The sequence below is a fragment of the Eumetopias jubatus genome, unplaced genomic scaffold, assembly GCF_037043125.1.
Source record: "Eumetopias jubatus isolate StellerSeaLion01/CBP00866 unplaced genomic scaffold, mEumJub1_p1.0 scaffold_17, whole genome shotgun sequence".
Taxonomy (NCBI): Eukaryota; Metazoa; Chordata; class Mammalia; order Carnivora; family Otariidae; genus Eumetopias; species Eumetopias jubatus.
In genome coordinates this window covers 18,131,269-18,155,147 of record NW_028274823.1, presented here as the reverse complement: position 1 = coordinate 18,155,147, position 23,879 = coordinate 18,131,269, and the positions used below count along the sequence as shown (strand labels likewise).

The window sequence follows — 23,879 nt, the reverse complement described above, 5'->3', positions numbered from 1 at the left end:
TTCTGAAGAGTTGGCACTCAGGGCTTGAATTCTCTAGTGAGGAAAAGGCTTCAGTAATGTGATAGATCTTTTTCCTTGGGAGAGGATTCTCCCCCTCACCACCCTCCCCCCCCCCAAAAAAAAGCAAAAAACAAAAAAACTGTGTTTTGCTTAGGTAGCTTTTCAGTTGGTTTATATTTGCCCATTTATCTTCATCAGAAAATAAATATTAATATACTTGCCATTCCTCCACAAACATGCTACTGCTTGACCTGATTTTGTAATTTTAGGATAGTTTAAGAAAAAACAACAAGAGAGTTGTTTTTGCAGATTGGGTTGGGTGCCCCTGCCATCCTCAACTGTTATTTAATAGGAATAAGTGGAGATTTGCTTGGGGTTTCCGTCTTCCACCCTTCTTGGGGTTTTGGCCCAGATGATCCTCTGCAGGCCCCTGGTTTGCACTGTCGAGAAAGGAGCCCCACCGTGACTTACGTGTGGCCAGGAACCGGTGATCTGACATGGAGAAAGTATACACACAAACCACACGCCACATGCAAAGCAGATATGGTTTTGATTTTGGCCTCCGTGGTTCTGTTATCATTTCTTTTTCTGTGTGAGTGGATTTTTATCTTTGGGTCTGACTTCTGCTTTGGTTCATGGTTTGTGGTTTGCATTTGCCATCATAGCTCATGAGTTTGGCCGCTTGGGAAGCCAAGTGGCCAGGGCTCCGGGCCCATGGGAAGTGTGAGGAGAAGGAGCCTTGGGACGGCATTCCCAAGGAGCATGGAGGTTGTAGATCTCTTGTGGTCGGATCCCTGGCGAGTCACTGCAGAACCGTTGTCATTGTTCTTGTCCTGGATCCTCAGCTGTCACACGCTCCCCCACCTGGGGTTTCTTCTCTCTCTTTCTGTGTTACTTACATAATGCCTCTAAGGACTATTTTGGAAACATCTAGACCAACTTGTGATTGATCTTCCTGTTCTGTGTATTTCCCCTGATTCCCTTGCTCTCCTCTCATCTCCTTTGGCAGGAAATATTTTTTTGCTCATTAACTACTTTCCAGGTCAGAATTTCCCCGTAAAGTACAAACTTTTCTTCATTCCAGTATTTGATTTCCATCACTTTCTTCTTCTTTTCTTTCTTTCTTTTTTTTTTTTTTTTTTACATAAAGCCCAAAAGTTTAAATTGGGCAAATTACTTAATTGCTGTGTGCCTTCGTTTCCTCATCTGTGAAAAATGGGCTTTAATAATAGGACTTGCCTGCCGGGTGGGTTATTGTGAGGTTACGGGAGAGGGGGTTAGCCCAGTGCCTGGTGTGGGAGGAAGGTTTCGTGGTATTATTCCTCTGACCCACGGGATGTCCCGGGAACCCACGCAGACGGGGACAGTTGGTTACCTCAGCAACACCCTCACTCCACTCCTGCTAAGGTGACAAGTGGCCTGTCTTTTCTTGCTTTTCTTTCCCACTCCCCTCCCCCTTCCCCCCTCAAAAATAATCTGGTTTCTCCTGTGAGGGAGTGGGCTGAGAATTGGGAGGCCAGGGTACCTTTTGAGGCCTGTTGGGGGAAAGAGTTTGTTGTGACATAATTTATCTCCCCGGGGAGGCCAGAGAAAAACCTATGGGGGAGACTGGACTCTGATGCTTCTGATGGGCATGAAATTAGTGACCGCAAGACAGGACTTTGTGGCCTTTTAATTGTAGTGTCTGCTCTCTCCTTTGGTCGCATTGCTATTGCTTAGAAGTTCATTAAAAAAAATAGATTTAAAAGGCATCCTCTTTGGTGTTTGAAAGGCAGAGGGTCGGCTCCTGGCTTGCAGACCTAATAACACTTAAACTTTCTTGATGAGGGAGTTTCTTCGGGCTGCTGTGGCTGTTGTTTGTCTGCATGGGTAATAAGCGTGGAACAGCCCCTCCTCCTCCAACTTGCCTCAAAGATGATCAGTGGGTTCCTGGGGCCAAAAGACCTTGGGACCATGTGATTGGAAGCTCAGTGCCGGAGGAAAGCGGCACTCGTGGGAGGAAGGGCCATGTCTTTTTTTTTTTTTTTTTTTAAAGATTTTATTTATTTATTTGACAGAGAGAGAGGGGAGCACAAGCAGGGGGAGTAGGAGAGGGAGAAGCAGGCTTCCCGCCGAGCAGGGAGCCCGATGTGGGGCTCGATCCCAGGACCCTGGGATCATGACCTGAGCTGCCCAAGCGCCCCGGAAGGGCCATGTCTGAAGGGGTGTCTATGTCCACTGCTCCGGTCAGCGCACTGGGCCTTCCCGGGGGCGAGGGGGCGTCGCTCCCGGGCAGGAGATCAGCTCAGGCCGGTTCGCACTTAAACTTGGAGCTTGTGTTCAGCCTTGTGTTCTCAGTGGTGGTGAAAAAATGACACTGATTTTCCCAGTTGACTTGACGACAGCCATAGTATCTTTAACACCTCCTGGTTCCAGAAGGGACAGCCGGGACCTCTGTCATTTGCAGGAGGCTGAATGAAAACACAGCCCTTGGAGCTGGTCCCTGTTTATTGCCAGCTTTCTTGCGCTTTTCTGAGGGCAGTGTGCGAAGAGATGGAATATGATGTACGAGGAGTCGGAAAACAGTCTTCATCAATGGACTTTTTTACCCTCACTCCCCTGCTTGGCTTTGGGAGGGGTAAAACAATGGGCTGCCCTGATTACAACCCACCAGTCCTTCCCGCCTTAAGAAAAATGACTTGTATTTTAGCCTTCTTTGTTAATCAGAAAGCTTTGGTATTTTTGTTGGCATGGGCCAGATCTTGGTAGCTGTTCAGTGGCCTTAGGCTGTGGCAGGCGTTTACATTTTCGCTCCCCTCCGCCGCAGTCGTGGGCACCCTGGCTGACGGCGTGGCTTTTGGCAAGAGCAGTGCTGTACCTTTTTAATTGGTTAGTTCCTCCAAGTGATGATTTATTCCACACCTATTAGAAATATCTTAATTTACCTTATCTAACAGTTTCCTCCCCCTTTTAGTCCTCCCCCACCCCACCAACAAAAACTATTTCCCCCCAGGTAGCACTTGGCGAGACGAGACCTTTTTCTCTGGGGAGGACCTTGTCTTGGGTGTGGTGGTGGAATTAATTAAGGTTGAGGATGAAGCTTAATAATGACAGTCAGGGGCCCAGGAGCTCGGAACACTGCTAGGTCCATCACTAAATTACCTGCTTGTAGACAGTGTACTCTCTGGGTCTCAGTTTGCCCATCTGTGAAATGCCTCCACAGGATGTACGCAGTGGGGAGACCCATTAGCAGCCAAAAAAGTGGCTGCATGGCTTTAACTTAATTTGGAGTTAAAAGTTTTTGCGGGCACAAGGAGGCCTTTTGGGATGATGGATCGGAGCCCTGGCACTGATGTTAGATGTACCCGGGCTCTCAGGTCACACCCATTTATCGCATGTGGGACCTTGGCCACTTACTTAACCTCCCCGAGGCTCAGTTTTATCTGTAAAATGGGCATAAAGCCAGTCTCGGGGGAATTAATTGGGATAACCTACATGACCGCTCCAGCACAGTGGCGGGTGCGGAGTACAGAGCAACAGTGGTTACTTGTATAGAAAGGGAGCGAGGTCCGTAATCCTAGCAAGTTGAAACTGTTGCTGGGTGTCCGTTTTGCTACTAGTGAAGGCAAGGGAACAGACATTGTGGTTGGTTTTGGTTTTATCTTCTCTGGTTAAATTCCTTCTTCTCAGAAGCAGTAAGAGATGAATCCTATTCTACTTGTCTGGTAGATAACATAGTAAGACTGAAATGAGCTTGAGCATCCTTTCGTGGGAGGACACACGTTCGTTGCTACTCAGATTTTTAACTCCTATTTTAACCATCCCCTCCCCCCAGCACATATATAAACATATACATTGATTTCTTTTTTTCTGGTATTACTACAAGGATCAGTTTCTTCTGGCCTCAATCCAGAAACAACATGCCTGTCTTTTTTCATCGTTGAGGAAAAACAGTCTGAAGGCACCGTAATTCCTTAAATTGGATTTCAATTCTTGATCCCCTTATGTTCGGTAAACAGAGTGATCTATGAAACATCATTGTTTAGGAGCAAGAGGCTGGCAGCCTTGTATTTTTTTTTCCCTCAGAAGGGAAAGCACAGTGTCGGAGCCTCCCGGGGTGAGGCAGGGGGTGAGGTTCCCTGGAGGTGAATGCCCACCTTCATTTGGGATGAAGACATGAATCCTTTTCCAAAAAATGCTAGTGAAAGTTGGGAGGGCTGCCTGTGAGTGAGAAGAGTTTAGCTTGGGAAGAAGCCCGTAGTGTGCGTGTGTGTGTGTGTGTGCGCACGCGCGCACACACACGTGGCTGTGCAGTGCTTATTCACTCTGTTAGTGCCACAAGGAAATGCTGCTTGAAAGCCTTGGGTTTCCTATATTCAAATCAAAGGCACCCAGAAGCAGAGATAAAGGGGACGGTGTGATCTTCAAAGATGAGGGAATAAAAAAAAGTAGTGGGGGATATTTTCTCGGTGATTCTGCTCCCCACCTTTTTAAAAGAAATATTAAGAGTGTCAGTGCTTTCTCTCACTTGGTGGTTAGGCTCTGGTCAAGCCATGTAGCTTTGGGGCACAAGACTGATAACTTGCAGAAAGCAAAATGAAAACATCTTGGCTGCTCCTGAGCTTGCTCGGGGAGTGAGTCAGTCAGTGTTTCTCGGGTTCTCTCTTCCTCTCTCTCTCGCCTTTCTTCCTTTCTTTGAGCTAGTTTCGCTCTGAGAGTGCAGACTTGGCACCCACTCACCCAAGAACTGATTAGTTCCTAAAAGAAGCAGTAAGTTGATTGCTTACAGAGATGATGTAAGCTTTGCTCTGGGGTACATCAACTTGGATTTCTCATGCTTTATCTTATAAAGCCTAAATTAACAGCTGGTTTGGTTTGAGTTCTCCGGGATCTGACTAAGGGATTAGAGTCCATTCTCAAGTGAGTCAATCTAGTTTAATTTATTTCAGGTCTATCAAAAAAGATCAATCAAAGCTCTTTTGAAAGTAAAGCTATAATCGGCCTGCACACTTAGAAGTCACTGTTGTTGCACTTGGTGTTTCTCTCTGGTGGAGAAGTGCTCAGGCTGTGGTTAAGAGGATGTATTAGAGCATTTTCTTCGTACCTCCCTTTCTTGAGGCCTTCACTCCTCCTTGGGAAGATTTTGAGAAGCTGTCATGGTTGAGAACTCTGCCCAGGTGGGTGCTGCACTGGCCTACTGCTCCCTTTTCTCTGGTGATGCTGGATCCCTGGTTTGGAAATTTCTACTGTGGCGTAATTTAATACCTGGACCTCAGCATTTCAGGTCCAGCCCATTTCACATCCCGGGTTTTGCTCTTGGGCTTTTTCTTGCAGAGATTGGTGGGTGAAGACCCACACTGAGTTCTTTTTTCCAAAACGTCTACAAGCAAGGAATTATTCACATAGTTTGCAAAGCTAAGGTGATGCGTTGTCAGCTATGGCTGATCTAGGGTTTTGTGAGCACCAGAGGCTACAACCTGAGTTGTCCATTTCTTTGGGTTTCTACTTTAAAAATACTTAATTGAGCATCTACTAGTAGCTAAGAACTCTGCTGGATGTACATGATCTATCAAGAGAAATATCAAGAATAAGGAAGTGGTTAAGAGCTTGATTCTAGAGTCAGACAGACCCACCTTTGAATCCTAGCTTTGCTACTTGGTGACTTTGTATGAGCTTGAGCAAGTGCTTCCCTAATCCTCTGTTTGCTTGTTGGTAAAATAGGCAGAATAAAAATATCTCCTCCAAAGGATTGTTACAATAATGACATGAGTGATACTATATCTTTGCCTTTTTAAAATTTTTTTATTTTTTATGATAAAAACACTTTAGGGGAGATACCAGGAAGCCGAAGCTGTTTCCCCCCAAATGCATCACACAGCATCAAATATTTATTTGGGGTCCGTAATGTGTCCGCTGCTCTGGGGATGCTTAGGTACAATGACATAGTCCCTACCCTGTAGGAACATACAGTCTTGTGGGGAAGAGAAAATACTTAGCAGACAAGGGTGTCCAGAACTGTGAATCCCTCTGTCTTGTGTGCCACTCAGCTTGGTCAAAGGGCTGCTTTGTTTTGTCTTTCTTCCATTTGACTGAATGAAAACATAGTGGGTCACTCTTCATCTGCCTTCCGTTAATGGTTCCTGTAGGCTGCTCACCCTCTGCTACTCTCCACCAGGTTTGAACCTTAGCATTATTACTGGTGCAAATGGGAGTCTAGCCTCTGTTCTTCCAGCTCTGAAACGGGGCTGGCATTATTCCATGATGTGTGTGTCAAGGATGAGGAATACCTCATTTTGAAGGTATTCTTGTGGATCTGTTATGTGTGGGGACTCATGCTTTGTTTATTTAGCATCACTGCTCCAGAAAGAACCTTGGTATTTGTAGCAAAAGAAAAAAAAGATTAGAGGTTGTTTGTTGGGCTCTTGCTGTGTGCCGGTTTCTAGAACATTCTATAGATTTGTAAACCTATTGCTCACAGCAACTTTCTATATCATCCCCATTATACAGCTGAGGGAACTAAAGAATGTTAGGGAACTTGCCCAAGGGTACATGGCTGTGGCCGTCCCAGGTTTTGAATCTGGGCTTTGCCCGATGCTAGGGCCCTGTCCTGCTCTACGCTTACTGTATTGACATGGAACAAGGAGCCTGCTGTTGGGAATCTAGTGGGTTTCTCTGTGAAAATTCTCACATGGCCTTGGAGGGCAAATCAGAATCCTTTTGCAGGCGAGTGGTTGGGTGTGGGTACCTGTGTCTCCCTCTAAAAGGAGAGCCTCTTTTTCCTTCCACAGTCCAGGTCCAGCGGATATCTGGATCTGGGCCTCTCTGGAATTTCTGCCTGGTGTGAGTGGCTGAGGCCTTGCTCGTGAACCCGCCGGACACCGGGGAGGAGTCAGCAACCTCACGTGTGGCTCTCCTTTGCAACCTCTCCTTCCTGTCTCTGCCTCTGGGGTTAACCATTAAAAAAAAAAAATAGCCACAGCACTTTTAGAAAGTCGCATGCTGGGTTTCTATATGTCCTCGAAACTGTCTTAATTCATTTTCCCCTTTACTCTTACTAGAGTGGAGAGAGGAAAAAAAATGGATAGTCAATGCTAATAATTGTGGCATGTAATGTAATTGGAAGTGTTTCACTGCCATGCTCATGAGAGTTTCCGGCTTCATCTTCGGGCTTGGATGTAGCACTAGACTTGCCTTGAGTGTCTTGTGCAAGCCTTTGATGCAGGTAGACCATATTATAAATAGGCGCGTTGCTATGGTGAGGATGGCAGTCCTTGCTTGCTGTGGGTAACCTTTTCTACCTTCTTGGACACTGTTTTAAAACACAGCAGTGTGATAGCATTTCATTTAATTTGAACCAAGGTGGGGTGGATGAATCGGGAGATTGTGGTCTAAAATTTTTTTTGGAGATGATGTTTTGGGGTTTTCTGCTCACCTGGTGCTGTGGAATATTTTGCAGATTGGGCTTTCTCATTATTTATTTAGGAATATGTTTTCTAATGGCTGGGGTGGGGGATGGTGGTGGGCAGAAGGCTGGGCTTTCTTCTCTTCCCCCTCCTTCCTTCCCTGAGCATTTCTGCGAATTTGTTGGCTTTGATGCCCAGCAGCTCATACAGTGAAATAGAAGGTTCAGGTTGGCATGATGCAGAAATGATTATTCCTGGTAGTGTGTTCCTATTACTGTTAATAATATAAAGACAATTGCCTGCCTCTCAAGACTCCGGCACATGGCTAACAGAGAGTTATTTCTCTACGGAATCAGACACATCGCGATGGGGGACCGGAGTGTTTTCTTAGTGGTTGTCCTGCAGATCCCCAGGGTAACTCAGATGAGATATGGATTTATTTATTTTTTTCTTCTTGCTTGAAGGGTAACTTTTAATTACATCCATCAAATGTCAGCACAGTTCAGGTTTGCAAAATTCATTTCTCCCACCTTTCCCCCACCATACATCCCCATCTGTTAAATTTTTGGGCAGATATACAATCTCAGGATCCAAAGGGATGTTAAAAATGAACTCCTCAGCTTCCTATACTTCTGTATGTCTCCAAGTCTCTTTCTCACCTTTAAAGTGGGAATAATATTCCATACTCATCTCAGTGGGTGGTTTTGAGCACCAAAAGGGACCTAGTGTCATGGAAGCCCTCTGGGGAAAACAGTGTTACTAGACGGGTTTTAATTTGAGACTGTTCACTGTCTTTCGGTCCAACATCTGAATCCTCTGTTTTTATAGCTCAAAGCTGCCTTTACCTTCTTAAAACTCTCCCATCAAGGTGAGCTCTGTGGCCTTCCTCAGGTTCTGGATTCCTTCTTGCCAGGGTAGAGATTGTATGTCCAATTGGGGATCCCAGAGCTGTGGCCACCTGGCTAATCTCAGCACCCAGTGGGAACTGTTTCCCTCTGTGGGAGGTGGGGATGCTACAGAGATCTTGGTTGTGGTGTACCCATCCCTGCCTTCCGTATGAGGATGTAACTCAGGCTCCTAGGTGGTTCAGAAAGCAGGGCACTCCTCCCCCGGGGTAAGAAGAACCACAGGATGAGTCTCTCCCATTGCCAAGGGCACTCAGGCTGAGCTACCCACTGTAGGGACTGTGATCTGTCTTTGGGGGTGGTCCCCGGCACCCAGCCAGGGCTGCGTTGCATCTGGAGCAGAGACGGGGTAGGTTGTTGCCTCGGTGGTGAAGACCTCTTGTCAGGCTAGTCAGCCATAGCCGACTTGCCCTTCTTTGTGCTGGTTAGAAGGAGAAGGGCTTGCTGTGATCACCTGGCCTCCAGCTCTCTGCTTCCTGGCCCCACGCTTGGGAGTCTATGGATTCTGCCTCTGGTTCCCGAGGACACCTCACCATGAAAGGTGGAGCAAGCCACCCAACAGAGGTGGTTGGCAGGGCCATGGAGGCTGGCACTGTGCCGAAAGTGGGGCCGTGTGTAGACCTCAGGATGGGCTGGCCTGTGTATTTATTTAGAAGTATTTCTAGAGGGTAACCTCACCGGCTAAGAAGCGTGTCTGAACAAGAGCCCCGTTGTTCATTCGAGCCCTGTTGCCCCGGTAGGATGCAGACTCAGGTGGCCTGTTGGTCAGGCCTTGGACTTAGGGCGCAGCGAGGCCTGGGGGGCGGGGCCCGACTCCCTCCTGGCCGCCTGCTGCCAAGTCCAGGGAAAGGCTGCCCATCCGTCCCCGCGGGCGATGTGATTGGGCAACCTGGGGACCAGAGAATGCACGTCGGTGGCATGGATTCCATTCCACACACCGCCCTCGCCTCCTCTCCCCAGCCCTGGGAGGGAAACATGCCCTCCGGGAGACACCCAAACCCGACAAAGAGACCTTTGTTGGAGCTGGAGGTGAGGATCTGTGGGCGTTGGGATTCCTGGGTTCGAGTTCCAGCTCCCTGCCAATCGCCTGGGCCCTGGGTTAACATTTCTGGAATCAAAAGGAGTGCAGCCTGCCCAACAAGGCCTATGGGAGCTAGATGCTGCTGGGCGTGAAGATTGCATTGTCTTTGCCAAAGGCTTTTGAGCCCCTGGGAGGAGAGAGGGAGTCCTAAGGAGCCGAGGGGAAGGGCTTGGAGCATCTTGAGCCGGACTCCAGGCTTCTGTTCTGGCCCCTGGAGGCCTCTCCTGAAGAATAAACTTGTGAGTTGATCCCTTTCTGAGATTCTGGAATAAAGCTTGTTACTTTGTTACATTATTAGTGTTTCCCAGACTTTCCTGATCAGGGAACTCTTACCTTGCTAAAAACTGAGATCCCCACCCTGTTTACTGAAGCAGGATCTTTTGGGGTGGGACCTGGGAAGGGGTCTTGATTCACACACTTACAAAAATGGTTTTTGCCACGTATTGTCTCCTGCTTAACGCCCTGCACTGGGCCTCGAACCTAGATGGTGAGGTTCCCCCGGGTACGCCTGGACTTGAAGCTCCTTCTAAGTCATCCCACTGAGCACTTAGCACATGGTGTTGGCACACAGGGGCCCAGCAAAAATCAACACCCACTTCTTCTCAGAGCTGTTGTGAGTAAAACCTCAGATTCTTTTTGAAAGCAATAGCTCTGCTGAGTTATTTACAAACCATACAATTCTCTCACTTAGAGCGTGCAATTTAGTGATTTTTAGTATATTCACAGAGTTGGGTGATCATCAACACTAATTCCAGAACATTTTCATCACACCCAAAAATAAACCCTATGCCCGTTAGCAGTCACTCCTCATTTTCCCCTCCCCTGAGTTTCTGGCAATCGCTATAGATTTGCCTATTCTTGACATTTCATATATGTGGAATCGTAAGATATATGGCTTTTTGTGTCTGGCCTTTCACTTAGCATGATGTTTTCAAGGTTCATCCATGTTTTAGCATGTGTCAGTTCTTCATTCCTTATTATGACCAAATAATGTTCCATCATATGGATATAGCACATTTTGTTTATTAATCATTCGTAAGTTTTTGTGTGGACTCTATTTTCATTGATCCTGGGTGTATAGCAATGAGTGGAATTGCTGAGTCATATGATAACTATGTTTAACTTTTTGAGGGACTGCCAAACTTAAAACCTTGGGTTCTGTGATGTGCCAGTTGTCTTGGGCAAGACAGCAAAATGTGACTTTTGTTTGCCAGAGACAGTATAAAGACTGCCTACTAGAAAAGTGGTTGTGTTAAACCTTCTGTTCTCCGTTGCTGTTTGGATGGACACCTATCAGTTACATTCCCGTAGCCTAGGGGTTCTTGACACTGGCCAAATGGATACAGCCACCTGGGAGTATCCATTTGGCCTCATCTCTAGGAAACCTCATCTCTGGGTTGGTTAAATCAGAATCTCTAGCTACTGGAATTTGGATCTGATTTTTCATGAATTGGTGCTGCCTATTTCTCTCCTCTTTTTCCCCATGGGTGAGGAGGAAAGGCAGAGGTGGGGTTGGTCATGCCGACCAGAAAGAATTTAGTAAAGATCCCAGAGCTCGAGGAACCCTGCGTTGCTCAGTGGGTGTCACTGGGAACCTGGCACTTGGACAGGTGAGTGGGAGGAGCTTATGAGAAGGAAGGCTTGTGGCTGGGGTGCCGGAGGAGAATCCCCCAATCTAGGCAGAATTTGGCTCTAAGTTTTTTTTCAAGCTGAAGAACGTCATTTACCCACAGAGGCAGTTTCTGAGAGATTTGTTGGTCCCCTGACAGTGGTTGGAGTTTGATTGTTGTTCTGTGGTTGTCTTTCTGCCTCAGCCCTGGGGATGTGAGCGAGCACCCCTTCTCCTGACAGGCTTCCCTCTTTGACCGCAGGGAACAAGACTGACCAGGGATGGGGGAGACCTCTGTCTACACTGGTTTTTACCAAGTACCAGTGTGACCTTCTTGGGTGTATTATCACACTCCAGGCAGCTCAGGAGGGATTGATGATTGATCTAGAAGGACCGTTCCCCTGTGCCATTCTGCGGTTCAAATTGTCTTCTCCTAAACCCACTGCAGCCTGGTGTTTGGTTAAATTGGCTTAAATACCACTCCCTCAGAGACTCCCTCTCTGAGACCTCTTCCTCAGAGATACTTGTTCCGCCCGTGTCTGCCTGTTGGTTTCCTTGACACACACGCACCCTGGCATCTTCCTTTTGCTTTCACTTCCCCCTCTTGGATGTTAGCTCTGTGAGGGTAGGGACCCTCACCATCTAGTGGCTCCAGAAATAGCTGCGAGTAAATGAGTTACTGAATTCTTACCTCCAATGTCCGTTGACTGTAGCAATGTAGCTTCGAGCCTTTAGGAGCTGAGATTCTTATTTTTTCTCCCCATTTAATAAATCATATTCAAGAAGAATTAATAATAGTTAACATTTATTGAAAACTTCATGCCCAGCATGGGGCTAAGGACTTTATATTACGACCTCATTTATACTTCATAGCCATCCTATGAGGTAGGCATTCATTTACAGCGATACCTGTTCTGCAGATCAGGAAGCAGACCAGTAAGGGGTGCAGTAGGACCCCTTCCTGGTCTGGGATGGAGTAGAACCCTGGCCAGCCCTGCTCCAGAGCCCATAATACTCTGTTGTCCTCAAGTGCATGAATCAGCAAATAAAAAGAATCCTACCCATTGGGAAAAAAATAACATTTAGGGAGGAGGATGGTGACCCTTTTGGATATGGCAGTCAAAATGAATCGGACCCCGTGGCAAAGGTATCTGTTATGAACCAAGAGAAAGATTCTGCTTTTAGAGATTCCCAGGGTGGTCCTGCTTTGGTTTTTGCCTGAAACCCAGAAGGGGTTTCAGAAGAGGGGCAATATGGTGGTCTGAGTGCCTACAGTACTAAAGGAGGCAGCTCTCTGGCCAGAGCCAACGCGTCAGGCCTTGAAGGGACACTGAGGCTCTGAACGGTTGTCCTCATTGTTGACTGCTGCCCCCGACCAGGGCTTCCTGAGCATTTAGCGGTGGACACAGAAACCGGTGGCTTCACTAGTGATCTTCATCTAGCAAGGCCACAAGGCCACCATTGCCCACTCTCTCCTTTCCGGGCTGGTTTCTGGGGAGCACTGGGCTTTCGGGCCACAGCACTGAGCAAGTGTAAAGCCAGCAGGCTGATGGGGTGTGTGTTAAGTGTCAAGTTAGACCTGCCTAGCTGCAAGGGGACCCCGGTTTTATTCAACCTCTTTGTTTTCAGATCCGGGAACTGAGAGGGGTGAAGGTCAGAGCTTCTTTGAGACTGAGCCAGGGCTGGGGTCCAGGGTTCCAGAGGTTCTGTATTTGCAGATTTGGAGGACGTTCCAAGGGTGTTCTCTCTTCTGAGACTGTGGGGAGACCCTGTGTTCCTGAGAGTGTTAGGATTTAGCTTGGGGAGAGAGAAAACCGAAAAGGTGAAGTTCATGCCCTGCCATGATTGTGGGGAGTGCTGGTGAGGAGATAGCTGAGCTGAAATCCAAGTGGTTCCAGAGAGTTTAATGAGGCTCCTGCTCAGGTATCCTTTTCCTCAAAAAAATAGCAAAGCAATGAGTTTCTGAAGAGATCTTGAAAAATGTTTGCTGTGGGTTTTGTGGTGACATGATATGGTTCATTGGGTCCTTTCCTCCCCTCCTGCCCACTCTTAGCTTTTGCTCCTAGAAGTCTTGGAGAACCCGCTAGAGCTGGTAGACTAGTTCTCAACTTGGAGCACACCTGAATCTAGCTGGGGTAGGTTGGTTTAGACAGACCACAGGTCCATTAGCATTTGAAAAAAGCAAGTGGAAAAACTGTGCTGGTTTTGATTTGAGTCCTGATAGTTTGTCTTGAAATTTCAAGTAACACGAAGGGAGGATTCGAAAGGTTTGTTCATCCAAAGGGCAGTGGGCAGAAGGCTGAGAGGCATCAGGCTGTGGGATTTGCTGTGACGCGACACTGATGCCATCTGTTGATAGTCCCTTTGCTGTCACCCAGAGGCCAAAAGGGAGCAAGAGATCCGTGGGCCTCCCAGGCAGAGAGCTGTAGGGCTGCCTACACTCCTGTCCCCAGGGAAGAGTGGGTCAGGGATGGGGGAGTGCACTGGCCGGTGAAGTGGTTGTGCTTGCAGAGTCTGTCCTGGTCTCGTCACCCTGTCCTGCCTCTAGGGATTTCCTTCTGAGGCTTGGGATCGAGCCCAAGGAGATTCCATATTGGTTTTCTTTCCATCGACTCTGGGGCATCATATTGGGACCCGGTCCCATTCCTCATGGACTCCAGTGCTGCTCTGGGTGGTCAGGGGTGTCCTCTGTGGCTGAGCAACTTTGTCCGTGACCTTGTATTGTAATCTAATGATACCCGGCACACTCCCCACGCACGCTTGTTCAGACGTCCTGTGGATTGCAACCCCCTACAGAGGAGATGGCCCATCCATCAGTTGCCTTGACAGTTAAAAAAAAGGGGGGGTATTTTGATGACATTCCTGATGTACTCTATAGATGATGTGGAGTGGGATGGGGGGTGAGGTGAGGTATGGGAATCGCCGTGGCTCAAGACCCCAGAGCCCAGGTTCTGTTCTTGCTCAGTCACTTTCTGGTTGTACAAACCAGGACCTTCCTTCTGGACTGTTTCCTCTTTGTATATTGAATTGGACTGTAGCAAACATGTCCAGGGTTTTCACATAAGAAGACCCTCCCCTTTTTTAAAGTATACCTGGGTTTTATCGGAGGTTAGCCTCTGTAACAGGAAAAGGGGGGAGAGCAGGATTGAGCAGGGGTGGCATCAGATGGCAGTGCAAATATGAGAAAGCGTCTGCCAGCCCAATGAATTCTCAGTTTTATTTTATTTTATATTTATTTTTTTTCAAAGATTTTTATTATCTGACAGAGAGAGACACAGCAAAAGAGGGAACACGAGCAGGGGGAGTGGGAGAAGGGGAAGCAGGCTTTCCTTGGAGCAGCGAGCCCAATGTGGGGCTGATCCCAGGACCCTGGGATCATGACCTGAGCTGAAGGCAGACGCTTAACGACTGAGCCACCCAGGCGCCCCTGAATTCTCATTTTTAAATGGTGGAGATAGCACAGACTGTCCCTGTATCAGAACTTAAAACAACTGTTATTTACTGCATGGTTACCAAGCAAAGCGCTTTATAGACATTATGCAATTTAATTACAGTGTGAGGCATGCTCCTTTTCTGGAGGAGGGAACACTGACACAGGAAAGGAAAGTAACTTGTTCAAAGTCACACAGCATGGAAGGGGTTAGAAGCCTGAGCGCTCAACTTGCCACTTCTCCTCTCATCAGTATACATTTTAAAAACATTTTTAAAGAGATTTATTTATTTGAGAGAGAGAGAGAGAGAGACAGAGCACGCACATGCGCAAGCCAGTGGGGGAGGGCAAAGGGAGAGAATCTCCAGCTGGCTTCCTGCTGAACACGGAGCCCAGTGTGGGGCTCAATCTCACAACACTGAGATCAGGACCTGAGTCGAAATCAAGAGTCAGACACTTAACTGATGGAGCCACCCTGGGGCCCCTAATCATCAGTATACATATATACTCTGTATTTGCCTACTGGGAACAATATGCGGTAATTAGAAGTGCTAAGACTTTGGTAATGCTTTTGCATGGCTTTGTGTTTTTATGAATCATCACAACATCTACATCAAATTAAGAGACTGTGTTCCATAGTCCGAGAGGCGTTTTTCCACGTCCACTCCATCAGTATCGCTCGTGGATGGATTTTGGACCTTCTGAAGGGATGCTGTGTTTTCAGCAGGCTTTCTCTGTTTGCATGAGACTTTCCAGTTTATGGGTTTTGTTTTTGTTTTTGTTTTTGTTTTTTCCTCAGGAGGACCCTGAGTGTCTGGGCCTGTGTAACAACCAGTTGAAATGGTCCTATATTGTCTGTGTGTCCTGTGGCTGAGAGGGCCCATCCCTGATGGTGGGAGAGGCAGGTGGGCGCCTCGCGGCACACTCGGTGTTGTACCTGAAGGAGTCTGCATGCTGCTGAGGTCTTTCTGGTGGGGTTCTGAGCCCCCGTTATTATATAACATTGTCTTAGCTTGGTGCTTTCCTTCTCGGGAGCTGTTGGCATTGTGCAGGCACCATCTCCGTTTGCTTTCTGGGAGGAGGAGGTGAGTTCCTCTGAGGAATTTGCAGACGGGCACATGAGGTTGCTGGGTAATTCTTCTCATGGTTTGGATGGAAAATGGAATACACTGAAATTTCAGTTACTCATCACAGAAGTAAATACATGTGTAGAAAATGATCCTGGCCTAAGGATTTCCTGCTAGTAGGACTTGCTGCTTCCTAATGGGTGTTGCCTGTAGATCCCAGAACCTGTGGGGGATCCTTGGAAAGCCCAAACAATATGTAGTCTTTTTGATAAATATCTCTGTCTACCTTATGTTAAACTGGAAAGATATGCAGACTGGACTCAGGAGACCTGGGGCCTCATCTGGGCTGTTTGATATACTCCCCCAGAGCCCATTTTCTCTTCTGTAAGATGAAGTAGGGAGCAGCCCATCAGCATATATGTTCTCTGGCATGCTAGCCCTTGGAGTTTCCTCCACAAGGACTGTGGCCAAGTAGTTCTGGGGGATTTTGCGTAAGCAGATGCTCACGGGAAGGTCTGAAAAGGCCTTCAGGTAAAGAGAACCCCGGGCAGCCCTTTGTAGGGCTGAACAGCACGCTCTGGGGAAATGTGGGATTAGATGGTGCCTGAGCAGCCCTTCCAGATCTCGGATCTCTGTCTGTGACAGTTCACCAGCACCTGCTCCGTGAAGGGATGGTCACCATGTTGGGAATGTGAGCTGTGGTAGAGAGGGACCAGTGTTTGTGGAATTCACTGCCCAGGGCCCATGGCAACCAGGCTCTGGAGGGAGGAAGGGAAGTTGGGCCTGACCTGGCTGGGGGCATGAGAGTGTTGGCAAGGACAAGTGCATAGGCGTGTATGGAAGGGAGTTGGTCCCCGTCTGGCCAGTGTCTGCTTTGCAGAGGTGAGCAATCTGTAGGTCCACATAGGCAGATGGACTCGCCTAAGATCATGCAGCTAGCCAATGGCCCAGATTTGATGAATAACTCAGAACAGGACGCCAGAGCTGTTTAATCTGCCAAATGGGGCTAGGATGATGTCTTTTCTGGACAGTGTAAGCAATGATGTTTGCTCAGGATGGCCTTTGGCAGTGCTGTTGTTGTCCTACTACTGGCAAACCGTCTTTTGGGCCTGGAGGGGAGGGCAACAAATCATGACTCTGGTAGAAGACTCTGAATACATGAGCACATCACATGGGTACCTTGGCCCGTGCGATCGATGGCTGCAAATTTACCGCATTGCCTTTTGTTGGACAGCCACCTTTATTTTTCTGTTTCTGGGTATTTGATGTGGTTGGGTCATATTTCTCTCTTCCAAATTCCCTCTCCATTCTCTGCCTCCACCCCTCAGCCCTCCACTGAGCCAGTAAGCCACAGCCTCTAAGGATTCTGCTTCATCTTTAACTATGTGCGAACTGGGTTTTGACAAACCTGATTTAACTGGGTATTTTTGGAAGGCTCTGAAGGAACGCAGAGCACTCCGGAGGGCAGGCCTGGTGTCAGGAAGGTTTCCTGCAACCTGTGCATACAGTGGACATACCTTCCTCAACCAGTCCTTCGCTGGGGGGGGGGGGAGGGGGGAGGGGGGAGGGCCGAAATGTGCTGGCTGGGAGGGGCGGGGAGGGGAGGGGAGCCAGGGAAGGTTCGAGAACTCCAGGTTCTCCTGTCTTTGGATGCTTTGTATGAAAGTGAGGCCTGAAACTTTTATCACCACTGCTACAGGTGAAAGACTTTCATTTGGCTCTGCTGGTCCAACAAAGACTATTTTATTTATGTGTTTCCAAGCCCTTAAAAATTCTTTTAGGGCACATCAGTGGGGAGTTAATAGAAACTTTGAAATAAGAAAAATGCCTGCAGGGTAAGTAGAACCCCAGCCAGCCGGCTCTGAGCTTGCTGTGTGCTGGTAGCTGGTAGCTTGGTTCTCCAAGAAGTGGCTGGTAGACAGGTTATGGAGCTCAGCTGTTCTCTCCAACACCATCGTTTTCAATGATTAAGTGAGGGTTTTTTCTTTTCCTTCTTTGAGTGCAGAAGGAGGACTTCTCTGAACTTTTCTCTGGGCATGTTAAGTCCAGGAGGGATCTTCTAACCTTTCTGGTTTGTGCCACAAAGAAAGCTAGGTGGGTTGTGTGTGTGTTTGTGTTTGTGTGTGTAAGAGATGGCTTGTATGAGGCTCCCCTTCCTCCCCCCCTCAACCCTGAACCGAATCACTCTCAGTGATACTGGTTGTTTTTGTTGTCTTCTGAGTGTTGAGTTTAAATTTAAACAGAGTACATGTGAATCTAAGCCAGGCATCACTAAGATTGTTTGTTTTCCCGCAAAGTAATTTCCTAAAGAATTAAATACGCCTTTGTAACTTGACACGGCATTGTTTCCGTTTATTGGCATAGGTGGGAGGTGCTTTGGGGTCTGAATCCAGCTGCTGAGAGGTGAGGAGACTTGAGGCAAGTCCCAGCAGCTCTCTGGGCCTCAGTTTCTTCATCTGTAAACTGGCACGATAATACCAGCACTCGCGGGTGGTTAGATTTAAGTGGGGTGACAGGTTGCATCCCCCAGCTCCTGTTGGCAGGAAGAAAAAGCTGTGACTTAGGAAACCTGTCAGTTGTATTCAGCTTTGTATGGGGCCCGGGACAATACCAAGGTGACAGACTTTAGACCCAGGTGTTTTCGGTTTAGTGAACTGGTCCTGGAGCGTCTGTTCAGTGCAGTGTGAGCTGGTCACCAAGGTGGCTGGCTGGGGGCTTGGCTTCTCTGTTCTCTGGGTCCGCTGGGTCCAAATTGTTTAGCTCAGCGGGTTTTCAGAGGGAGGTGATCTTGCTCCCTGGGGGGTATTTGGCATTGTCTGGCAACTTTTAGGATTATCACTTCTTGGGGGCTGCTACTGGCATCTAGTGGGCAGAGGCCACGGATCCTGCTAACCATCCTCCCAATACACAAGACAGACCCCTACAACAAAGACTTCTCCAGCCCAAAGCATCAGTGGTGCCGAGGTTGAGAAACCCTGGTTGAGTGTCTGGTGCATGTGTGTTTCCTGTTCTGTGTTTGGTAAGGGGAACTTACCCATGCTGCCCCATGTAGGGAATGCCCATCTGTGCCCCAGTCCTGGTGTTGCTTGATGGCAACGTCAGGATTTCAGTAGGTCCACGAGTAGCCTTTAGACCCAGTAGGAAAAAGAATTTAATCTGATTTATTTAGAGGTTCTATTAAATTGTCTTCACTTCTGCTTTGAGACTTTCTCTTCAAAAAATACAGTAAAACACAAAAGGTAATAAAAATCACATTATCCCTCCACTTTTTCCTGGAGGGGGTCATATTGAAGAAGTCAGAATTCCTCACCTCTTCAGATGTAACTGCTTCCAACAATTTGATATGTTCGTAAATTTTGCTTATCTTTAAATTTTTACTTTAGAGTGTGTGTTCTTATATATATATGAGAATATATATTGTATATGTGAATATATTCTTATATATTACATATTCAGTATATAGAAAGAAATTAATTTTGGAATCTCCATCGATCAGAGACTTACGTAATAACCAGAGGCAGCCCCGATTATGTATATGGGCAAAGCATTTGCGAACAGTGTCTCCTTTGTGTAGCATACAAAACAAGCTTTTCTTTTAACATTGGACGTGCAAGGAGGCCTTCTCCAATAAGGGCCTCTCTCTATCCCTCCCACCTTTGAGCAAACATTATTTATTGTGGCTGATATGTGATCAGGTCTTGATTTGGGGCTTCTTTTTGATGCTCCGTCTTTGTGGGCTCTCACCCACGTGCCCCTAGAGATCCTTCGGCTGTCAGCGGCTTTGTTTGCCAACCACCCACGTGGTGTCAGTAGCATCTGCTTTGTGGCGAGCCGTCCCCAGAGCCCCAGCATGGCCTGGGGATGGTCTCCATGACTAGACTTGGATGTCTCCTGGAGCCACTTTTGGACTCAGAAATAATGGCTGTGCTCTGTTCCCCCCCTCCCCTCCCTGACCCCCTTTCCCAGCCTGAACCATTTTGAGCTTTGTTTCTAGGAACTTACCAAATGTTTTATGGACAAGCGGGGGTGGGGTGGGGGGGAAGGAACTCATCTGAGGTGACCGCCTTTGTACCAGCCACTCAGCCCCCTCATTGTTCCTTTGAGGCCAGGAGATGGGATCCTCATTCAACAGGTGAGGACTCTGACTGTGGCTTCTATTGGGGAACTTGTCTGAGATTCCCCAGGCAGCAAGTGTCAATGCCAGGATTTGACTCAAATCCCGAGACTTCATATGGTGGTAGACCAGCACTTTTCCACAGCTCTGAGCTTGACAGCAGAAGCTGAAGCTGGAGGCTGCACCTGTCCCCAGGCAACAGGGGCCGGGGACATGTGCTTTCTCTGTGGGGAATGCGGGTACGGACACATCCAGAGAGGCACGTTAGGTGTCCTCGGGGCTGAAAGAATGAAGCGAAGCCTGGAATCGGGACTTCACGGATTGAAGAAACGGAGTTGGAGAGAGGGGGAATTGATTGCTCTAGACCAATCAGTTAGTTGGAACTTCCTGAACGAGAAGAGACGTGGGGTTTCTCGAAAGCATGGGGAGTGCCAGGGAGTGGGGAAGGCTCTGCAGTGGGGTGCTGTTGGGGCGGGCAGTCCCGTGTGAGCCACTGTGGTGGGAGAGTGAGGGAGTCGTGTGGGGGAGGAAGGGGGAGGATTAGACCCCGGATGGTGTCCTGAGCCTCCCAGAGTCCAGTTGAGCCATGGCAGTGTTTTAGGGAGCCGTGAAGAAGCTCCAGGGGAGTGCGGAAGTGAGAGTTTAAACGGATTCACTAGCCACTTCTTCCCTGTGAGAATGTGCCTTCAGTGGATAGTCGTCCTTCAAGGTCCTGTGGTCTTTATTCAGACCGAGAGATGACAGGGCCCAGGTATACCACAAATCGGAAATGGGGCAGGAAGACGTTTTGTAGGAGGGCTTCCTTGTCTGGAATTGGGATGGCATTTTTCTCCTCCCAGCTGTGACTCACCATGTGTTTTCAGACAATTAATATGACCTGCCCCACATACTGAGTGGAAGTGGACTTCTGGGTGTGGATGTCTTTGCCCAGTTCCACTTTCAAACCCTCTTTTTTTTTTTTAGTTAATTTTTTTTTGAGTGAGTGCGCATGTGCACAATAGTGGGGGGGGGTTGGGGCAGAGGGAGAGAGAATCTCAGGCAGGCTCCACACTCAGCACAGGGCCCAACGTGGGGCTTGATCTCAGGGCCCTGAGATCATGAGCTGAGCCGAAACCAGGAGTCGGACGCTTCACTGACTGAACTACCCAGGTGCCCCTCAAACCATCTATTTGATCCCCGGCTGTGTCTTCCCGTGTAAGCCTGCTATGGTAGTCATGGCGGTGTAGGCGAATGGGGGCCTTTGTTTTATGATGTTCGACCTGAGACACGTTACCTGGCACCTAGTGGGTATTGTGCCAAAGATGGATGGATGAATGAATGGATGGATGGACGAATGAATGAATGAATGAGGTTCTTGGTGCTCAAGGCAGTCTTCTAGATCGACATGCCATTTGATCATTTTGATAGCATGTTGTGCCCATGTGATCGGCAGGACTCTTCTATCCAGGTAGCATGTTTCGGGTTTTGCCGGGAGGAAGGTTGGTTCTGAGAGGACTGGGGGGCGGGGGTGGTGCTCAGGCTTGTGTGTGGCAGCTGGCAGGGGCACTGTGGAGAGGCTCTCCAGCTCAGTGGGCTTTAATCGAGCTGAAACTGCCTGAATTCTAAGTTGTTTGCTCCTCTGAGGTTCATCGTTGGTTCTGCACTCTGGCTTGTGGAATGCTCCCACCCTCTGCTGACCCTCTAGAGAGCAGCGGCTCCTAAAGTGCCCTGAACTGCCCGTGGTTCTCACACTCCCTCCCTTGCCGCGGGATGGCAAGGATGCTTTTTCGCCCTGAGTGGTGAGGATTGCTCCCAAGAGGTGGTCTGCAAAGGGGACAGGGGGGAAGCTGGAGGAAGCAGTCCCCACGTGGTTGTCCTTGTTCCCATCCTGGAGTGCTTGCCTGGAACTCAGAAGGAATGAAAGGAAAAACCGCTCTTGGTGGTTTGGGCAAGGATTTTAGTTGACAGATTGGGTAGTTCCCCTCTGTCAAACTTGTTTTGTTTTGACCGAGTCGGGCCAAGGTGCCATTGTCTGAAGCTGGAGTATAGCTGTTACATGTTCTGAGAAATAGAAATCGAGACGGGTCCAGGGGAGCCACAGAGGCAGGGAAAGAACGGGGTCAGTAGGGGTGCTGCATCGAGGGCGTGGGGCTGGGGTGGGGGGTGGGGCGGCCCTGCTGGTGTCCCAGAGGAAGAACTTGTTAGATTTGGAGGGAGTGAAGATAAATTTGACCCTAAGGGCCTCTGCTTCCTTTTGGAGACTTTTCCTGTAAAACATAAAATGGAACTCAGGAGATGTAGCAAATTGGAAAACAGCACATTCTGTCCATAATGAAAGCCGTCCCCCAAGAATTTCTCTATTTTATCCCTTTAGCCAAATTTCTGTTTCTAACAGGGGAAAGGGACCAGAGATAGGCTTGTTTATGTTCTTGGTTGAAACCTTGGTTTTTATATTTCAAGCCCATTCTCCTGGGTGAGAACAAGCAAAGCCTGAGGTTGGTTGGTTCACCATGGTGTGCTGGCTGCCCAGGCCGTCCCGCATGGGCCGGCAGGCAACAGGGCGCTGGCGATCTAGCGCCGCCCTCCCCCCCCCCCGCCCCGCCCGCTTTACTTCTCGGCACAGATCTTAAAGTGCACAGACCTCAGGTATATTCAGCTGTCTGATTTTTATATGTCTACGCCTGTGTAACCACGACCCAGGGCAAGGGGAAGGACGTTTTCAATGTCCTGAAGGCTCTGCTCTGTCCCTTCCCAGAGAGAACCATTTCTGATTTTAGTTTTTCTCTTTTTCCACTTAATACACATTGAGTTATCATTTGTATTTTCATAGCCCCCCCATCAAAAACCAGTCTGTTAGAATCTTTAGATGTTTCTTAGAAGAATGCTTTTTGAGTCTCCTGTGTGTTCAAGAATTGTAGTTGGAAAAGCCCGAGATACACCTTTGCCTGGGAACACAAGTCCCCACTGCTGCTGGGAGCCTGTGGGGCCAGCCCGAGCCCCCCCTTGACCCTCCACCCCCTTGCTTCTTCCCCACCACCCAGCTGGGCCCCTGTGCCTTCTGTCTCCACAGTCCATTCCCCACACCCTCAGGGGGACACCTCCGGTGGCTGCTGCATTTTGCACCCTCTTAAGACGACATTCCTTGCCTTGCAGCATTGGCATCTCTGTGATTGTCATTGTCTGGTGTGGTTATTGGATGAACGCGTGCTTTCCCTTCAGCTGGAGAACCGGGCAGTGTCTGGTACGCAGCGCAAGCCCAGTTCAAGTTTGTTGGATGATTGGTTCAGCGGGTACATTGTGAAGGAGAAAGGCTCATGGAACAGCGTTTGGCTCTTGTGGGTGGGTGGGTTGGGGTGTGTGTGTGTGTTGGCTCTTTTGGGTGTGTGTTGCCGGGGTGGGCGTGATGCCTGCCAAGGCAGTTTTATTCTTGGGAGTTCTGTGTGTGTGTGTTTCCAGGTAGGAGATGTTTCACGCACACGAGTTGTCATTGTCCCTGGTGTCTGTGTCACAAGTGACCTCATTCTACGTTCAGCCTCATTCCTGCACCCCTGCCCGCCCCGGGCCTCTCTGGAGCAGGCTCCCTCTCCTGCTAGCTCTCTTGGCCAGGATTTTAACATATATCACAGGCTGGTAGGCTAAGAGCTTGGGACTTCCCCTCACCACACTCAAAGCCTTTGATCTTTTGCTTTGGAGGTAACATCAAAAGGAAGGCTGAGGAAGACAGCCAGGCTGTGAAGTTCAACGTTCAAGTTAATAGCTTGACTGAAGGTTGTGCTGTGTCCGGGCAGCATCACTGAGGCTGAAGTAAACACAGTGATTCTGCCACATTTTCTTGGAAATGGAAGCTAGCAGTGTAAAAAGGATTCATTTGCATTTGGCATGAAGTCAGTCTGTAGCCAGGGCCTCTTTCCCTTTTACCCCTTTCTTCACAAGTGTGAAAACACGGGGCGGCCGGGGGGGAGAAGTGTGTGTCAAGGGTGTGGGGGGGAAGAATGGGAGAGGGCAGGTGACCTCATGTGACCGGCACCCCGGAAGTTATCCTTGCGCTCGGGCTCGCTGTCTGCCTGGCTTTTGGCATGGCATTTCTAGACCACTTACTGGGCCCAATTTAGCTGGGTGTTCCAGAGTTCTGGTGGAATTTGGAGAAGGCTGGCGGGCAGGCAGCTTGGCGCTGGGGCTTGAGGAAGCTGTGTGCAGCACAAACCCAGCGGCAGGCCCAGGAGCTGGAAAGTGAATCACGTTGGAAGCAAAAGTGAAAGCGGCCTACCAGTCTCCCCTGCTTGGTCTCTTTGCAGAGCTTTGCGGATACTTG

General features: G+C 48.6%; 1 protein-coding gene across 21 annotated transcripts in view; it reads left to right on the top strand.

The window, feature by feature from the left end:
- Positions 1–23,879, top strand: part of TCF7L2 (transcription factor 7 like 2) — a 196,184-nt gene that overhangs the window by 26,648 nt on the left and 145,657 nt on the right. The window lies entirely within an intron of this gene.